At 33.9% G+C, this 17,501-nt stretch overlaps 1 pseudogene; it reads left to right on the top strand.

The window, feature by feature from the left end:
* Positions 1 to 12,492: 12,492 nt before the first annotated feature.
* On the top strand, positions 12,493 to 13,010 carry LOC117704980 (DNA replication complex GINS protein SLD5 pseudogene; annotated as a pseudogene).
* Positions 13,011 to 17,501: the final 4,491 nt, after the last annotated feature.

The following is a 17,501-nucleotide window of genomic DNA, read 5'->3' as shown; positions in this document are numbered from 1 at the left end:
CTACTGATGAAAAATGCCTTGCCTCTTTTGAATTATGCGTTCCCAAATTGAATGTTCCTTCTTTGCTTTCCACAGTATTTTGTCTAGATTTGCCATTACTGAATTGAGAAATTGTCTTCATTTTTATAATTCTCATTTTTAGAATTGCCTTTCTGTCCTCTGAGTGCTGGATTTACCAAGCTTGCCTTTCAGTTTTATAGTATTAAGTTTGTAGAAATCTTATAATTATCTATAAGTGAATTTATTTTGTTTGAGTCATGTTGATTTGCCCCTTCAGTTAATATCTAAGATTATTAAAGTATATTTATATTAAGGGCATAAAATATAGTATACTCTCATTATTTCTGTCCATTTACATGTATGTTACTATGTTCTGAAGATAAAATATGTCTTACTAACATAATTTACCAGTATTTGCTTATCCAAATGTGATACGAGAATATTTACATATGTAGAGCAACTTGTGATGCTGTGTCAGTCAGCCTGTCTACTCCTAGATCTATCATTGGTTCAGTGTTTGCAACAATATTATATTAATGCCTTGAGAACTTTTGTTTTTCATTGAAATTTGAAAAAGCTATGGTATTCTCAGCTCTGCTTTTACTATTATGCCATTATTGAATTGATGTAGGGTTTAACAAATGTCAAGTTTATACAATGAAGTCTAATTCTATTTGCTAAATAAAAATTTAAACAGATTATATGTGAACTACAAAAATTATGTTGTTAAAAATCACTTATATATGTTACCTTGGTATGTGTAGAATTCTACATGTACTACTGTTATCTCTCAGGGATGATATAACACAATTATCCAAATACATTTATTCAAAATTCCAAAATTATCCAAAATCTTCATTTATTCTAATTTCAGGAAAAATTAACTTCAAACAGATAAAAGACAACATTCATTGACTTTTACACATATAACTAAAGTATTTTGTTTTAACTCTTCTATGTGTTTTCACAATATTGTGATATTTAGTATTAAATTTTTATTACTTCTAGTAAATTAATATTTTATATTAAACCTAATATTGCATATTATAAACAAATATTTGTGTTTTATGTATCACTTAATAAAATGCTTGAAAAATTGCAATGTTCCTTCTTATTTTAGATTGCATATAGAATATTTATTATGATTTTATTATCATAAGCAAAAATATAGTACACAGTAATTAATTGATTAAATATTAATGATATAAAACTATTTTAATAAATTGCAACATTGCTAATATTATATGATTTTACATTTTATATATTTCTTAAGAGAAAGGAGTTGAATGTACTATCAAATAATTATCTAATTCCAAATATTTAAATAAATTTTTTAAATTAGTCAAAAAAGTTTCTCATCAAAACTTTTGTCACTTCCTTTCTTCTTTCCTTCCTCACTTAATTGCTTCAATTCTGTCTTTGTCTCTGTCTTTGTTTCTCTCTCTCTCTCTCTCTCTCTCTCTCTCTCTCTCTCTCTCTCTCTCTCATTTAGGGTCTTATTCTTTAGCCCACTTTGGAATAAATCTCTGGCGCTTCACAGTGTGGATGGCAGCAGGAAAACATGGCCCTAAATCAGCTAAGCAGGGATCATCATTTGGACTCGTAGAGACTGAAATGATAACCAAGGGGCTCATATGGTTTTGCACCAGGTTCTGTATATATGCTAAGACTGATACCTTGGTGTTTTTGTAGAAATCCTAAGAGTGGGAACAAATACATCTCTGACTCTTTTGTCTATTCTTAAAACTCTTTTTTTTTCTCCTATTGGGTTGCAGTGTCCAGCCTCTCTATGAGGCTGCATTGTCTCATTTTATCTTGTTTGGTCTTTTTCCTAGCTGTTGTTTCTTGGAGACCTGATCTTTTATGAAAAGGGAACAGAGTCGTGGTGAATCTGGGGAAGTGGGGAGTTAGCTCAGAGCTGAGAGGAGTGGAGGGAGAGAAGCTGTGGATGGGATATATTGTATGAGAGAAGAATCTATTTTCAATAAAAATAAAACAAAGAAACAAGTAAAACTATGGTCTAATTTTTCTGATGTATGTTTGTATTTGCATGGTCAGCATGGTGCATTTGTCTCAGATATATATATATATATATACACACACATCATGGTTCTTTAAACTCAGTACTTAATATTTATACTGATTCTTTGTATTATACTAAAATTTTGTTATCTACATAACCACTTCTAAGTTTTATTTATGTATTTTAACTGATGAATTAAAGTGGATTTATTTAGCTGGTACATGTTTTTCTAGAACACATGTGTAACAGCTAAATTGGGTGAATATAATACTGTTATTTTCACTGTCAACAACTATTGATCATTTGCTGCGAATCTAATACATTATTACCACCTATATTCCCAATATTAAACAGCAGATCCTTGAAATTATTTTGCCAACCTTATGAAAATTCTACATGTTTGGACAACATTTAGTTGTATCCATGTCCAATTTCTTGTGACCATCAATCTTCTGTTTTTCAGTTCATCTTTTATTTAATTACACAATATCTAGATGTATATTGAGCTTATATTTTTCTCTGTTTAGATTTGTATTTTATAATGCAATGCAGTGTGTTTTAGGTTTATTTACATTTTCATAAATGATAAAAATATTATCAAGTTTTTGATCAGAATTTTATTGTATGCAGAGATGCATAAAAACAGGTACACATACAATTTTACCAGCCCATCTTCCAAAGCATTTGGGTAAGTTATATTTTCTGTTCATTAGATATTGTGAATAGTACTACATAATGAGAGGACTTGTATGTCAATGACTTTCATGCAAGATTTAATTTCTTTGTAGATATGTCACTGGTAGTAAGATTCCTGGATCCTGATAGAGTTTAATTTTGAAAATAATGCTTCCATTGAGTATCTGATAATTTTATATAATATTCTTTGATGGAATTCACCCCCTTCTCCTAACTTATCCCAGATACAAAGCCTTTTTCTTACTTACCCAACTTTGTTTTTGTTTTTAATAAAACATTCAGTCCAATGTGTGCTTCCCATATACTCCTGTGTGTGGGGCAATTGCCTAGGACATGGTCAACATACCAGAGAACAAAACTTAAAAAAGACTAATTCTTTCCCCAAGCACCTATCAATTGTCAATTCACCTCAACTAAAGGTTGGAATTTGTACCTATATCACACTTTCTTTATGCTGAGATTTCATCAGGACAGTATTCACAAGTGTGTGCACCTTGTCACAATTGTGAGATCATTTGTGCATGTGATTTCAGAAATCCATTTTTTTATTTTGTCTTTTCAGTTTTTCAGTGCATCTATCTCTTACAATCTTTTTATGGCTAAATATTTCTTCCAATATTTTTTTTACAAGGCTGGTCTAGGGGACATACTTTTTTTGGTTTATTTATGTCATGGAGGTTCGTTCTTTAATGCTTAAAATAACACCTAAAAATTCATCCTGAAATAATAAATTATTATTAACATAATAATTCATACAGCTAGGATAAAAATTATTAAAATTCCAAAATAATGTGAAGAAAACACACAACCATTGCATTAATGTGTGATGGAGTTCTCTGTTTATGAGAATCTGAGATTCAAATAAAAAAATTTTCTTTAAAAAAAATGATAAATATAATCAAATAATGCCCCTTGATAGTACTTTATATAGCTAAAATATTATATACTAAATGGTATTTTAAAGATATGAAATAATAAAATACAACCCTCTAAAAAGAAAGCAAAGTTGGCCTCAGATACATAGGATGGTTATCTAACTTTAATTCTCAGGAAAAGCCACTGACACTTGGTCCTCTAGCACCCAGAGTACCTTATTTCAGCACAAACTAATAAAATAAACTTCCCAGGAATGGAATGTTCAACCCTAATGTTCATAAGCATAAAATAATTACATTTCAGTAGAATCATTTGCTTTTGAAAACAAAATTGATTTAGTGGCCTTTTTTTTTCTCCTAAAAAAGTGTTGACACAAGGAAAAGCAATTTTATGTTTACATCCCAGCTGATTCAATGTACAGAAAAATGTCCCTTATGAAGCATTTATTTTCAATGGGAAGACATAAAGAATCCATTTGTTTTATTTTGCTATAGAGCTAATACAACATGAAGTTTCATAGAAGATAAAAAGAGATACGTGAAGTTATAAGCCCACTAGGAAAGTTATGTTGACAGATGAGGACAAAAATATCATATGTTATTTTTTGACAAATGTGTTCTAAAAACAGTATTTTAGAGTAGGCTTGTTTTCTAATCCATCCTTTTTACAAATGTGATAATGAAAGACTGTACTCAGTGTTGGTAGATAAATGCCATATGTGAAGGATGTACTGAGGAAAAATCATGTGAGAGGAGACATCATTTTTCTATACATAGTGGCATGTGTGTGACATTGAGTGTTACTCAAACACAAGCTACTCTACAATCTATTCATCCATCTGTTCCCTTAGAGGGAATGAGGACATATGCAAATGTATTTATATTTACATTTCACTTAAGGGTGTGGGGTTTAGTTCCAATAAATATCAACTGCCATTCAACTTTTGGAATAGGAACTGGGTTATGAATAGAAATAGAAGATAAGACAGACTGCTAGGCAAAGGAAAAGATTATTTTCATGCTTAAATTTTGAAAGACTAAAGTGGTAAATATTAACACCACATATTGCCTTATTTAGACCAATATATTATTTTCAATGGTATTCTACCCAAATTACTCAGCATGCAAACACCTAATTTAATTTTTTTTGGAAAATTTCATAACAACTAACTATAAGATAAACAATTTACAGTCTTGGGTAGTGAGTACAACAATAAAAATGTGTAGCTAAGATTGTAATCAGGATTTTATACAACCTGAGATTGCATAGATAGGTTCTCAGTGCCAGAGTGCTGTTAAGTTAGGCCCAGAAAAATAAGCAGAATCCCATGAAACATCCATAAAGAGCTCCAGTGCATATATAACAGCAAAGTTCTCAGAGACTTAGTCGTGTGTCACATTGTAGATTAAAGTTCAGAAACTCAGAAAGAAATATATAACAAAGAAAAGAAAGATAGAAAAATTACCTCCATGACAAAAGAAACTAGGCACATAAAAGCAAAAAACAATATGTAATTTAGGTAGAAGGTTTTTGGAGAGCTAATGGAAGAATATATGTTCATTGTAGTAAAAATCCCTCCCCTCTCTCTCACACAAACAGACAGACACAAGCAAATTCATGCATGTTAGTAAGAGTGATGGCAATACATTATGATATATAAAAATTATTCATAAAATTCAAGAAAAGGAAAATATCATTTTGTACTACATGCATAAGTATTCAGTAATTTCCAAAAAGGTCTATTTTTAAAATATAAGTGCCATTATATATTTACAATAAGGAATATGTAAGTCAATATAAAATATAAATAACACATGTTTTGTTATGTAGTATTAAGATAAGTGTCCAGTTTGGTGAAACTTGGATAAAAAGAACAATAAGAATTTGTCTCTCAAATTTACTTGTGGGATTTATGTCAGAATGGCCTATTTTTATGTAAAACAGTATAGAATACACACTTAAACTGGTTTTGAATCTTGAGTAAGAACTTCGAACCAAACTTAGTTGCATAATTTCCATTTTTATACCCAAATTCTTTTTGTCATATTAGCTTAATTGTTAGAAAGGCAAACTTCTTTTTCTCATATGAGCATCACAAAATCCATGTTTTCCCACAATTCTCTAGATCAGGAACATTTTAAAGTTTATTTTTAACATGAGTTATTACCTCATAGAGTGAATGAAAGTTTTGCTGTAATTATTGATACAATGAATAGAATTATTAAGTGTTCAGGCAGCATAACAATTTTAGCTCCATCAAGTTCCACGCTTATATAAACATGCTTTAGTTGTGGAAAAACAGAAGAGTATTATACCTCTTAATTGGTGTAAGAAAATACAAATGTTATAAATTTTAAGTTGTATTTATATGCAAAGTTTTAAACTATTCCATAACGATCAGTAGCAGTATGGTTAAAGTCATATTGGAATCCAGTGTTCAGTCATGTGTGATCTTTAGTTGATCACACTAACTACAAAGACAAGAACTTTTCGAGTACAAAATGTAGATGTCCACATGTCTAAAAATGTTTACAATTGAGAAGATAGCATATCTTATGAGGAGAAGAATGTACAGGATCAAATGTCTTATAAACAGATCATGTGTTCTAGATAATACAGGTGTATATTATATAACACACTACACAACTAGAACAGTTATAGATTTTTGTTAGCTTTGGTTTACCTCATTTTAAAGAGAGATAATTGCAAGTTATTTTCACTCATTATCCTCAAACCATAGAAAACAATCAGAGCTTAATTCTTGACAAATAGACACCATCTATGAGAGTAAATAAAACCTGAAGTTATTGTGTAAAGCTAAGACTGATGATGAAATGGTGTGAATGATAAAAAGAGGCCAGACTTTACAGATGCAGGCTGGGTATATGCTCAGGACCTCTTGCTATGTAGCACTTTATCAGTGGAGTGAGCCATCTGGAAAACATGCTGTTATTGATTTGCCAAGTACACTTAAGTCTCTTAAAATCATGGAAAATAATCACAGAATGATTATTATTGATTACTATTATTGGCAGATAAACATAACCATTCTGTTTTTCCACAACAAAATACCTAAAACTGCTTTAATAGAAATGACACAAACAAAACAAAACCTATTAGCTGAGATCATGGATGGTTATTGTATTGGTGCTGTTGTTTAGACGCTGTTTCCCTATGTTTGGAAAGTATAAACTCTGCCTGCGCCTGCTGGTGGCTGGGATTACAACCATATATCAGCACATGTGTTGTTATATGACTGAATGACAGTAAGATTTAACAAATAAATGTGTGGGGCAACAGTGAAAGACAGTTATGCTGTAATCTGAAAAATTAGGTGTTTTCTTCATGACTGGGGGAGAAGAAGAGTTCTGATAACAAAGACAGAGGACATTGTAAAAAGGAAAATATAGAAAGGACATCAAGAATAGAAGAACAAACGATGAAGAGGAAAGGGGAAACAGTCTGAAATTACAAGCCCTGTTCATTTAGCGCAGGAAAACCCAAAACTATAACCACTGAGTAAGACTGATGAATAATCAGTCTGGCCTATCCTCGGGGAAAACAAAGCATTCTCCCGAGCCTAAAACCCAATACAGCTTTTATATCTATAAATGACTTATGTGATAGGCTACTTTTGAGAAAAAGAAATCTACCACACTACTCCCCATATTACAACGTCCTGCATCAAGGGATACTCTTGAGAGAAACTGCTATTTGAAATAGAAATAGGTACTGTAGGAGCAGGAAACAAAGAATCACAAGTGAGGAGCACACACTATCACGGTTGCTGGGTGAGACACAGCCACCATATGCATTGTAGAAAGTAGGAGTCAGAAGCATACTTGCTGGGAAGTTGAGGCAGTTAGATCTCAGGGCCTCAGGTGCTTTGCACTCTGTGAAAAGGAGTAACCCCTTCAACTCCGAACTACTACAGAAACTTTAAGTTCCAAGTTACGCAGCCACTGATAGGTAAACATCCAGAGTTGTACCCCTGTCAAATTTAATTTGCTGCCAAGTGGGAAAAAAAGAACACCAAGCCTATGTCCAACAAAGATGCCATTTCAAAACCTCCTTACTCAGGGTAGTTTGTTCTCAAGTAGGATATGGAGGCTCTGTGACATGTGAGCAGTCCACTAGTGGGTTCCCTTGGATAGCCTCATCCAATATCCACATCAGTAAATCAGTTGCCTTGCCTACTCTCTGAAGTACTTGCATCATCATATCCTTTGGCATGGATATGTGTTACTCTGCTTATATAACATGGAGGGACAAGTGGAGCAAATAAGAAGTTCTTAAACTAAGGACTATACAGGTTAGTGAAGTCAGTTCATGAAAAATAAAGTCAGGCAACAAGATATCTTAGCAATCTGAAAACATATTTTTTTAAAAAAAAATGAATTCAAACACATTGAAATTTCTTCAGTGGGGGAAAAACAAATTAAAAATGAAGCTTAGTATTAATAGTAATCAATGAGATTTAAAAGATAAAACTGGAGAACATAGTGCAAGTGGTGCAAGAGAAATTTAGCATGAATGAAATCAACAGTAATGAATAGGACATATTATTCAAGACCTAAGAACATAGTCCTCTCTGTAGTCTATGGAATTTTCTCTTAGGTAAATTGTGGGGAGCCAAAAGAAGGCGGCTATCATCCTTGCAGCCATCTTGAGCCATATACCCTGACAAGAGGCTTGTTTACAATAGCCTACAACAGCTGAGCACACTCTGTTAACATCTTGCTTTAGATACCCAGGAATTTCCCTTGGGTGTATGAGACTTTAAGGTGTGTGACTTAAGGGCATGACTTAGAAGTGAGACATATAAAAGACAAGAGGCAGACAGAAGAGTTCAGTACAACTTGGAGTAGTTATTAGGCTTTAGGTAGAAGACTCTTAGACTAGAGAACTCAGAAGAAGGATTATTAGGTATTAGGCACTTGGCACTTGGAGGAAGAACTTGGAATTGAACAGGAGGTACTTGAGGCTGAGACAGGCAACTTGAATTAGACACTTGCACTAGGAAGAAGTAACTTAGAATTTGGAATTTGGAACTTGGAACTTGGAGGCACAAGGGACAAGGAACTAGGGACTAGGAACTCAAGATTTAGGACTTGGACTAGGAAGAGAGACTGAAGAATAAATGGGATTGAATCACACTCTGTCTGGTCTCCATTCTTCTCACCAGTCCTCACTCTTTCTCTTGCTGAACCCCGACCTGCTTACCGGAGCTGCTTTTGGCAGTGTGGGTCCCAACATTGACAGAATGGTCTGAGACATTTTGGACCCCAAATGTGGGGTAGAGCAGTTCTCAACATTTCTGGCCCCCAAGCGTGGGAAGCTCAGGCCGCAACAGTAAATAATATTTCAATCAATTGTAAATATTTTTAAAATCCAAATCTAGTCAAAAGGGTTTTATCCATCGTATCATCTTACAAGGAAATACCTCAATTTCTATGTAAAAATGGGAAAAAGGACACAAGCCATTTTAGCAAGAAAATAAGTAATGATATCAAAGCATTGATAAAGTCTGTAAACAGACAAAAATCTGGAACTAAAATAATTTGTTGGTGAATTATTTACCCAAGTACCTTACAAAAAAGAAAATTAACAATGTTCTTTAAATTTATTTTCATGAAATTAAAACAGAAAGAAAATATCTAAAATAATTTTTTAGAAGCCAGTACTACAGATAAATCTAACCTGAATATGGATAAAATACAAAAAGTCAAACTGAATAACTTCTTTAACATATATTAATAAAAAACTTGAATAAAATGCTTTTTCACAAAATTTGACAGCACATTGATAAAATGATATATTATAATTAAATTGATTTCATTTTATATATGTAATATATATATTATATATATCATGTTAAATAAAAACAAAGATAAAAGTTTCAGCATCATTTCTATATATACTGATAACTCTCTTACAAAAATCAAACATTTCTTCCTCATAATGTTGATAGACACTATGAAGAGAAAAACTTAAATTTAAAATTAGGGATATATATATATATATATATATATATATATCAAAACTATAGACAATTATATAGTGATTAGGTAAAATTTAATAGTATTTCATATAAAACCATGGAGCACATAAAGTAATTCTAGTTTTATTTACATTCCTAGTTTGAGCAATAAATCCAGAGAAAGAATTAAAAGGAGTAAAATTGTAAAGCACTTTGAGCATAGTATTTAGAAATACTATGATCCAAAAATTCAGAGTTTTTTAAAAACTTTCAAATTCATAGACTAGATAAAACATTTCAGTCAAGAAATAGTATATAACATCGTCTCAGAAAAATAATAGATCATTTATACATCAATCACAGCATCAGAGAGGAGTAAAGCATGAATCAAATCAATTCACAATAGCTTCAAATGAAATTAAATGTTCATTAATAAACCTAGTAAAAGATGGGAAAGATCACTAAATGATTTCTTTTAATTTCAAGTTAAAGAACTATTAACAGATACCACACTAAACCTTAGATAAAACATCTTGAGGATGCAAAAATTGGCTTCAAGCCTCTCTAGCAGTATTGAAATAAAGGATAGGAACCTGTTGATTAAGCTGCCAAGACACAGGATATTTCTTAATGCAAGATGTTAGTTATCCAAAACACCCTTTCCCAATGATCAGAGGAAAGCATTAAAGAGACCTAAAAGGAGTTATTTGAGGACTTTCCTCATGCAAGAATAATCACTGTAGACTTCAATATAAAGAGAAAACGCTGATGAGAGGACCATAGTAGATGGTAAAAATAATGAAGACCAAGGTGCTGTGGACATGCCAAGCCTTGGAGATGAAGTAACTGCAGCTCAGGGCTGGAGGCAGAGGATGCTTTCGAAGCCCAGTCTCTAGTAGAAGGAGAAAAAGGAAGATTTCATGGCAGAAGATGGAAGGTTTCTAGGTGAAAGAGGGATTAGAAGAGATTAAGCATTGTGGGATATTTGATCTCACTGGAAACCCTGTGCTTATTTTATTTACTGAAAACAAACAAACAAACAAAAAATGTTTCTAGTGGTGCTGTGGCTTAGCCCTTACTGCACACCTTTAATTCCTGTGGCTGGGATACAGACAAGCCCTTAGTGCACAGGACACACCTTTTATCTCAAACAATACTGTAAAGTTAGTTTGTAGAAGGGAGCAGCCGTGTTTGAAACTGACATCTAATGCTAATGCAGAGGCAGACAAAGTAATGAATCAGAGAAAGATTTGACAGAATGAGCCATAAATGAGCCATAGAGAGGACAGGCCAATGTTTACAAGAACAGACACAAAAGAGAGACAGTTTATGGGAATAGTAGAGAGAGAGAGAGAGAGAGAGAGAGAGAGAGAGAGAGAGAGAGAGAGAGAGAGAGAGAGAGAGAGAGAGAAGGCAGTTTTTCTGTGACAGTCATTCAGAGGCAAGTTGCAGAGAGAGGACCAGCTGGATGCAGGCGAAGACAGAACTATCCAGAGAATGAGAAGGAGCTAGAAGATTAAAACAGATTTCCAAAGTTAGTATGAGACCAAGAGAGAAGTCAGATTGAGTCAGTCATCTTGAAGAGTTTGAGCCAGAAGAGTTGAATTGAACTACGCAATTGCAATCAGAGCTCTGAGACAGTTAGAAAGCGACAGCTTATTAATCAGTAAATCTCAGAGGCCTAGATTAGTCTCCAGAGGCTAGAGGCTTCCAGAACTAGGCCTAGATGGAGGCAGTAAACTCAGAGATGACAATTACTACAGGAGAATAAAACTTACATTTTATTGAGACTTCAAGTCACATGAAAAGGAGATAAATTTTGAATAGTTTATTTCTTTTCTTCCCCTTTGCCACCTGAAAAGAACAACTCTGGAATTTTGTTCTGTTATATCTTCAGTCACAGAACCTTCTGAGAATATTCAAGATGCTATGCAATCCTGTGCTCTAATTGTATTCCACATAGAAAATACTTCAAGGAGGTACACTGTGGACTTTAACTGGATGTACCTATAAACGTTAATCACACAAGTTTATACATGTCTGTGATAGACTAAGAGTCTCTTTCATCTCGATTATTACATTTCTTTATGTGTTAAAACCTAAATAAGTAATATTCTTTGCAATATACAACTGTATTCACACAATACTATGCAGATGCACATAAACATATACACATAGAACATACATTTGCTGAGACCTGCATGGTTGCTGCAGAAGGAACAGCATGACACTGTCTGTGGGGTCATATTTATATGCATTCTAAATGTCATTCATTCTCTGATATATCTGCTTCAGTAAAATATCCATTCACCAGTGTCTGCTTCAGAAAAACTTTTTTTCACCTTCCTGCCCCAGCAAAGTATTATATGACATAACTGGGTTTCCAAAAACAACCCAGAAATATCCACTTCATCCCTTCCTCAGGACCACCTTTCCAGGCTGAGGCTGATCCTTGGCATATACATTCATTATCTTAAACATTGTTTGCTGGTAACAGTAATCTGTCTTTTGAAGTAGCCACTATATTTTTCTTGTTAGTATATCAACAAAAGACATCAAAATATTATTAAATATGATCACAGAATGTTCAGAATATCTTTTGTCTTTTATTCATTATAGAACATTATTATTATTTGCTTTTTTCAAACCAATGATTCATCTTTCCTTTATTTGCTTCTTTGTACTCTTTCAAATACTGAATCTAAAATTATCCATACCTCCTCCAAGCTTCGGCCAGGTACCTACTTCTCCTGGACCTGCTGAACATAGAATATGCTGGGTAGGAAGACAGGGAAGAGGAATTTTGTGGTCCTGTACTGCACTGCTGGTAGCTGTAGGAAATGTCCTTGAAGTGCCTGTTATAAGCTTCAAATTCAGAACTAATGACAGAATAAGGATGGATCCTGATTCAGAAATGATGACAAAGGTACTCGGGGTCAGTGGATAGGACTTTGATCATGATAGTGAGGAGGTAGTCTGCAGAACTCATTGTGTGGCTGCATCAGGCTTGGATGAATGAAAAGTTTGCACCTGAGCTTCTAGAGAGAGATTCAGAAGTTGTCTAATGTGTCATGGAACAGGTATAACACATGGCAGAAAATCCAAGAAGAGACAAAAGCCTTGATCTGAAGGTCAGAACTTATAAACTGGAGATGAAAAGCATCTGTTACATCCTTGACAGTTACTTGCAGTGTTGATTCATGTTGATAGAGAAGTTTTTCCTCTACATCCTAGAATAGGAGTAAACCTGCCCTGGGGTGGCAGGGAGGCTGCTAGCCTTTCTGCAGAGGAATTTATCTTTGCCATGGACCACCTAGAGACCTAAAAAATGTTTCCTCCAACTACATGCCTCCCAATCTTCAAAAACTGGGCCTTTTAAAGTCAGTTCCCAAAGCAGATTTAGGGTCACACATGTTTGGGGGAGTGAAAGAATGACAAGCAGCAATATGCGGACTCAGCTACCACTTCAGTGCCATGTCAGCCTGCTCACTGCATGCCTCTGCCGTGATAGTCACAGAGTCTACTTACACTCTGAAACTGTAAGCCACACCCAATCAACTACTTTCTTTTCTTAAGAAACAAAAGAAACCTTGTCAAAAATCCAGAATAACTGAGTTAACTGAAATTATGGAAAGCACAAAGAATAATTCCTAGAACTTGGCCAATTTATAGAGACCACTGAACACCTGGACAGTCCCTATACTACATAATGTTGGAGCATCCAATCTTCAGCCTTCTGGCCCAGGATCATCTGACAGACATAGTGATGCAGAATTATTAAGGGCTGATTACTCTGTATTGGCAGATATAATCAGTTGACTATTCTGCAAGTGTGTCCTTTTCTGGACAGCAATTTGTAGATGGAAAGAGGCAAATCTTGCCTAGTGGCTGTCTCACCACAACTGAAGTAACTCTAAAGATGTTCAATTTCTTCTTAGAATCCAAGACAGGAAGCTGTCAGGAGCAGACAGGCCTCTAATCAAAATGAACATTAATATTGAAATGTTTGTAATGTTAATTCTGTGGATTTCTGATGTTTTGAAAACCAACTACTTATGTAAGGTAATCTGGACTGTTGTTTGTTAACTCCTCTCAGCTATTTCTAAATAAAATATAGAAAACACCCTAACAATAAACTTAAAGTCACCCTAACAATAAACACAGAGCCATGAATTTGCTATAGGCCCTTAACTCACAGGCTAACCATCTCAAGTCAGTTAAAAAAGTTAAAGAAGGACTGGGTCTAAGCCTTGAATTATATGTGTTATACAGGCACAATGCCTATGAGAGTAACAATATTAATCTCACTTTTATATCAATAAGAAGCTCATACCAATAAAAACTGTAAATTTTAAATTAAAGTAAATTATGTACCATTTAAGAAATTATAACTTCATCTTAGTAACAATTATACATATTTCTACCAATAGGTAATGGCTATGTAATAAACCCTAGCTAATCCTCCCTGTTTCAACAAAACCACTAATTTTCCCTAGAAAGACAGCCTTATAGTCTCATAGCCAATCTTGGCTATTTACTTTGAGAGAAAAGATTTGAGAGGATGGTTTTCGGCTGACATTCATTCTAAAGCCAGGTTCAGAACTAAGTCTTTTAGTTAGGAGAGATGACAGAGGTTCTGTTTAGTCAACAAAATGATGGACTGGGTATAAAGTCTTATCTTGCACCTTAATGACACAAATTGGTATGCTCTAATTGTATCTTGAGAGAAAAGTTTTATTTTAACAGGAAGGGTGATATGTAGGAGAAGCTAAGGTAGGAGGAGTATGGAGAGGGAGAGGAGAAGGAAAGGAGAAGCAAGGTGATGAGAGAGAGAAGGGGGGGGGCATGGAGGCGATATTCACATGTCTCCACCAGTCAATGACAGTTGATATATCTAGATTGGGTATTGGGTTACAATTCAGATTGATATTGAGCATTACCAAACTTATAAAGCCTTTGATTAACATTAAAAAATGTATAAAAGAAAAAAGGAGAAGGGGTCATGGGGTAGGGGATTTTTAGGGAGAGGAAATGGGGAAATGGGATGGCATCTAAAATGTAAATAAAATATCCTATAAAAAATAAATTAAGCCGAGCAGTGGTGGTGCACACCTATAATCCCAGCACTTTTGAGGCAGAGGCAGGTGGGTTTCTGAGTTCGAGGCCAGCCTGGTCTACAGAGTGAGTTCTAGGACAGCCAGGACTACACAGAGAAACCCTGTCTCAAACAAAACAAAACAAAATTAAAAATATTCAATAAGGAAAAAAATAAACAAAAAAAACCAGAATGTACATTTTCACAGTGTTTCATTATACTTTTATAGATCCCTTGATGACAGTTAAACGCCATTGTAGCAAAATTCCAATAAACTTGTTACGTTGATGAAAATGAATGGATTATCATAGTAAATGCAATTATTACCTGATATCTAATAAAGAAAACTATCTTTTTAAAATTAAAATTTAATAAAATTTCTCCATCCCAATGTGATCAGTCCTTTGTTTCATAAAATGTTATGGATAAAACACAGTATGAGATAAGAATATTGTTAAAATTTATAAAATATTAATAATTAATATGTTTTCCATAAATTGACATGATAGACATATTTTAATATTATATAATACTTACAGATATTTTAAAATATGTGTGTTTTGGTTCTGGGGATTTTGGTATCAATTTTATTCTTAATGATGTAAATAGTATGTAAATAATTTTAAGTATTCCTGAACCTCAATTTTTTGCATTTCACCTCATATGTCTACATAGGAATCAAGTATATTTGTGGTAAAATAAAATTATGCACATTCATATAATATATATAATATCTATTTTAGATTATTCTAAAGCTTAAGCTTGTTTTACACATTTTCAACAGTTTTTGCTAAATGTTGTACTCATATATTATTACTGTCAGTTATAGGTAAGGAAATATATTATCTAAACTACAGTTCGCACCATGAGTGACTACTGAATGATGAAACCAGGTGGTCACAGCTAGTGTCTTCCCTTCATCTAGGAAGCAGTTTATCTCTGAGTGATTGGACACTCTCTGGACATTCTCTGTTCCACCTTGTGTTAAATTAAAAAGTTTCAGAAAGATATTAAAAGTATTAAAAATTAACTGAATTTTCTATCATAAACATAGCGTTCATGATACAAATATACTGTGAATTTTTCTACAGAAATCTTCATTAGTATCATTTTAATTACAAACCATTTTCTTAGGGAGTTTATTCCTGTGATGAGAAACAATGACCAAAAAGCAAGTTGCTTTATTTGATTGGACTTCCACATTTTGGTCCATCATCAAGAGAAATCAGGACAGAAATTCAAACAGGGCAGGAATCAGGAGGCAGCAGCTGATACGGAAGTCATCAAGAGTGCTGCATACTGGTTTGCTTCCCTTGGTTTGCTCAGCCTGCTTTCTTGTAGAACCTAGTGAGAAGGCTAGGCTGACTTCATGTCAGGCTTCAAATTGGCAGTTCTGGACTGGTGAAGTCCAGGCAAGTCCAAGCCTCAGAAGCTTCCTGAACACCTGACCTGAGGCAAGGACAATGGGTCGGCAGCAGTTTCTGGACTTCCTTAGCTGCTTCTGGAGCAACAGTTTCCAGCTCCCACACTCTGGTAATGAAATGTCCTGAGAGATGGAGTAAGATAAAGGTCACCTAGCCTGGAATCCTTTAATCTTCTTTGAATCAGGCCTGAGAACTCACTTGGTTGTCTCTCTGTCTTGGTAATAGGAGACCCCAGCAATAAAACAGTCTTTGTGTTTACGTACTATTTAAGTTTGGGTTATCATTCTTTTTCAAATCATGGACCCATACATTAGGACTACCAGCCCGGGGATGGAACCAACCACAGTAGTCTGGGCCCTCCCACATCTATCAGTAATTAAGAAAATACCTTAAGGCTGGATCTTATAGAGGAATTTCTCAGTTGAGTTTCCCTCTTTTCAAATAACTCCACTCTAGTTTGTGTGTCAAGTTGGAATAATACTAGACAGCAGAACTATATTCTCCTCATTGCACTCAACTGTCTGTGATTTTTCACGTATTTTGAAATGGACATAATGAAGAATACACAGACATTTTCTGTGAAAATGAGTGCACAGTTTAGACTTAATAGGTGTGATTTTTCGATGAATTACTTTGTCTCCTCTAACTTCAGTATTGTTCTTTAGACGTGTATGTTTTTATAACAGGAAGTACCTTCCTGAAACACTGAAGCTGAGGTGCCTTAGCACGTCTTCAATTCAGAAATTCCTTTAAATCTGCCTCATTTGCATTTTGGTAGATTATGTTCCCAAAAGAAAGCACTTCTGTACAGCAGTAATAAATGACTCCAAGTTCAGGAAAATATAGATGGTTTCAAACACTACTCAAATCTTCATAAAAAGGATTCACATCATTTAGAAATGTTGAAAGATATTTTTATAGAAAATCTACCAATTATATAAATGAAGACTTCATAGGCCAAGTTAAATGATATCCCAGGTATGATTCATTATAATCTACAAATTTAAAAAGTCTATATTATAATACTAATTTTTATATTTCTTTTGTATTGTCAGATCAATACAAGAAAGAAAGAAATGATAAAGGTAAAATACCAGATCACTGCAGTGCTAAGAACACCAAGACCAAGGACACATGATGCAGGTTTACACAGTAAGGTTTCCTAAATTCTAGAACCTAGAGATAGGTTTCATCCTCAGGGAGCTGATCTTGGTTTGCCCTTTGCAAGGTCTTCTCTGTCTAACCTCTTCTTTCAGATAATACCACTCTTAGCTCATTAGAGGCTATTTACATGGCCTTGCATTACCTTAATGATCTCTTGAAACAACATCTCAGAATTTCATTCTGGGAATTATTGATTTGGTGAGATTACAGTTTATTTCATATCAAAAATGTGAATTTAAATGA

This window comes from Arvicanthis niloticus, chromosome 3 (assembly GCF_011762505.2).
Source record: "Arvicanthis niloticus isolate mArvNil1 chromosome 3, mArvNil1.pat.X, whole genome shotgun sequence".
NCBI lineage: Eukaryota > Metazoa > Chordata > Mammalia > Rodentia > Muridae > Arvicanthis > Arvicanthis niloticus.
Note: the sequence above shows the minus strand (reverse complement) of the source record. Positions and strands in the feature narration are given on the sequence as shown.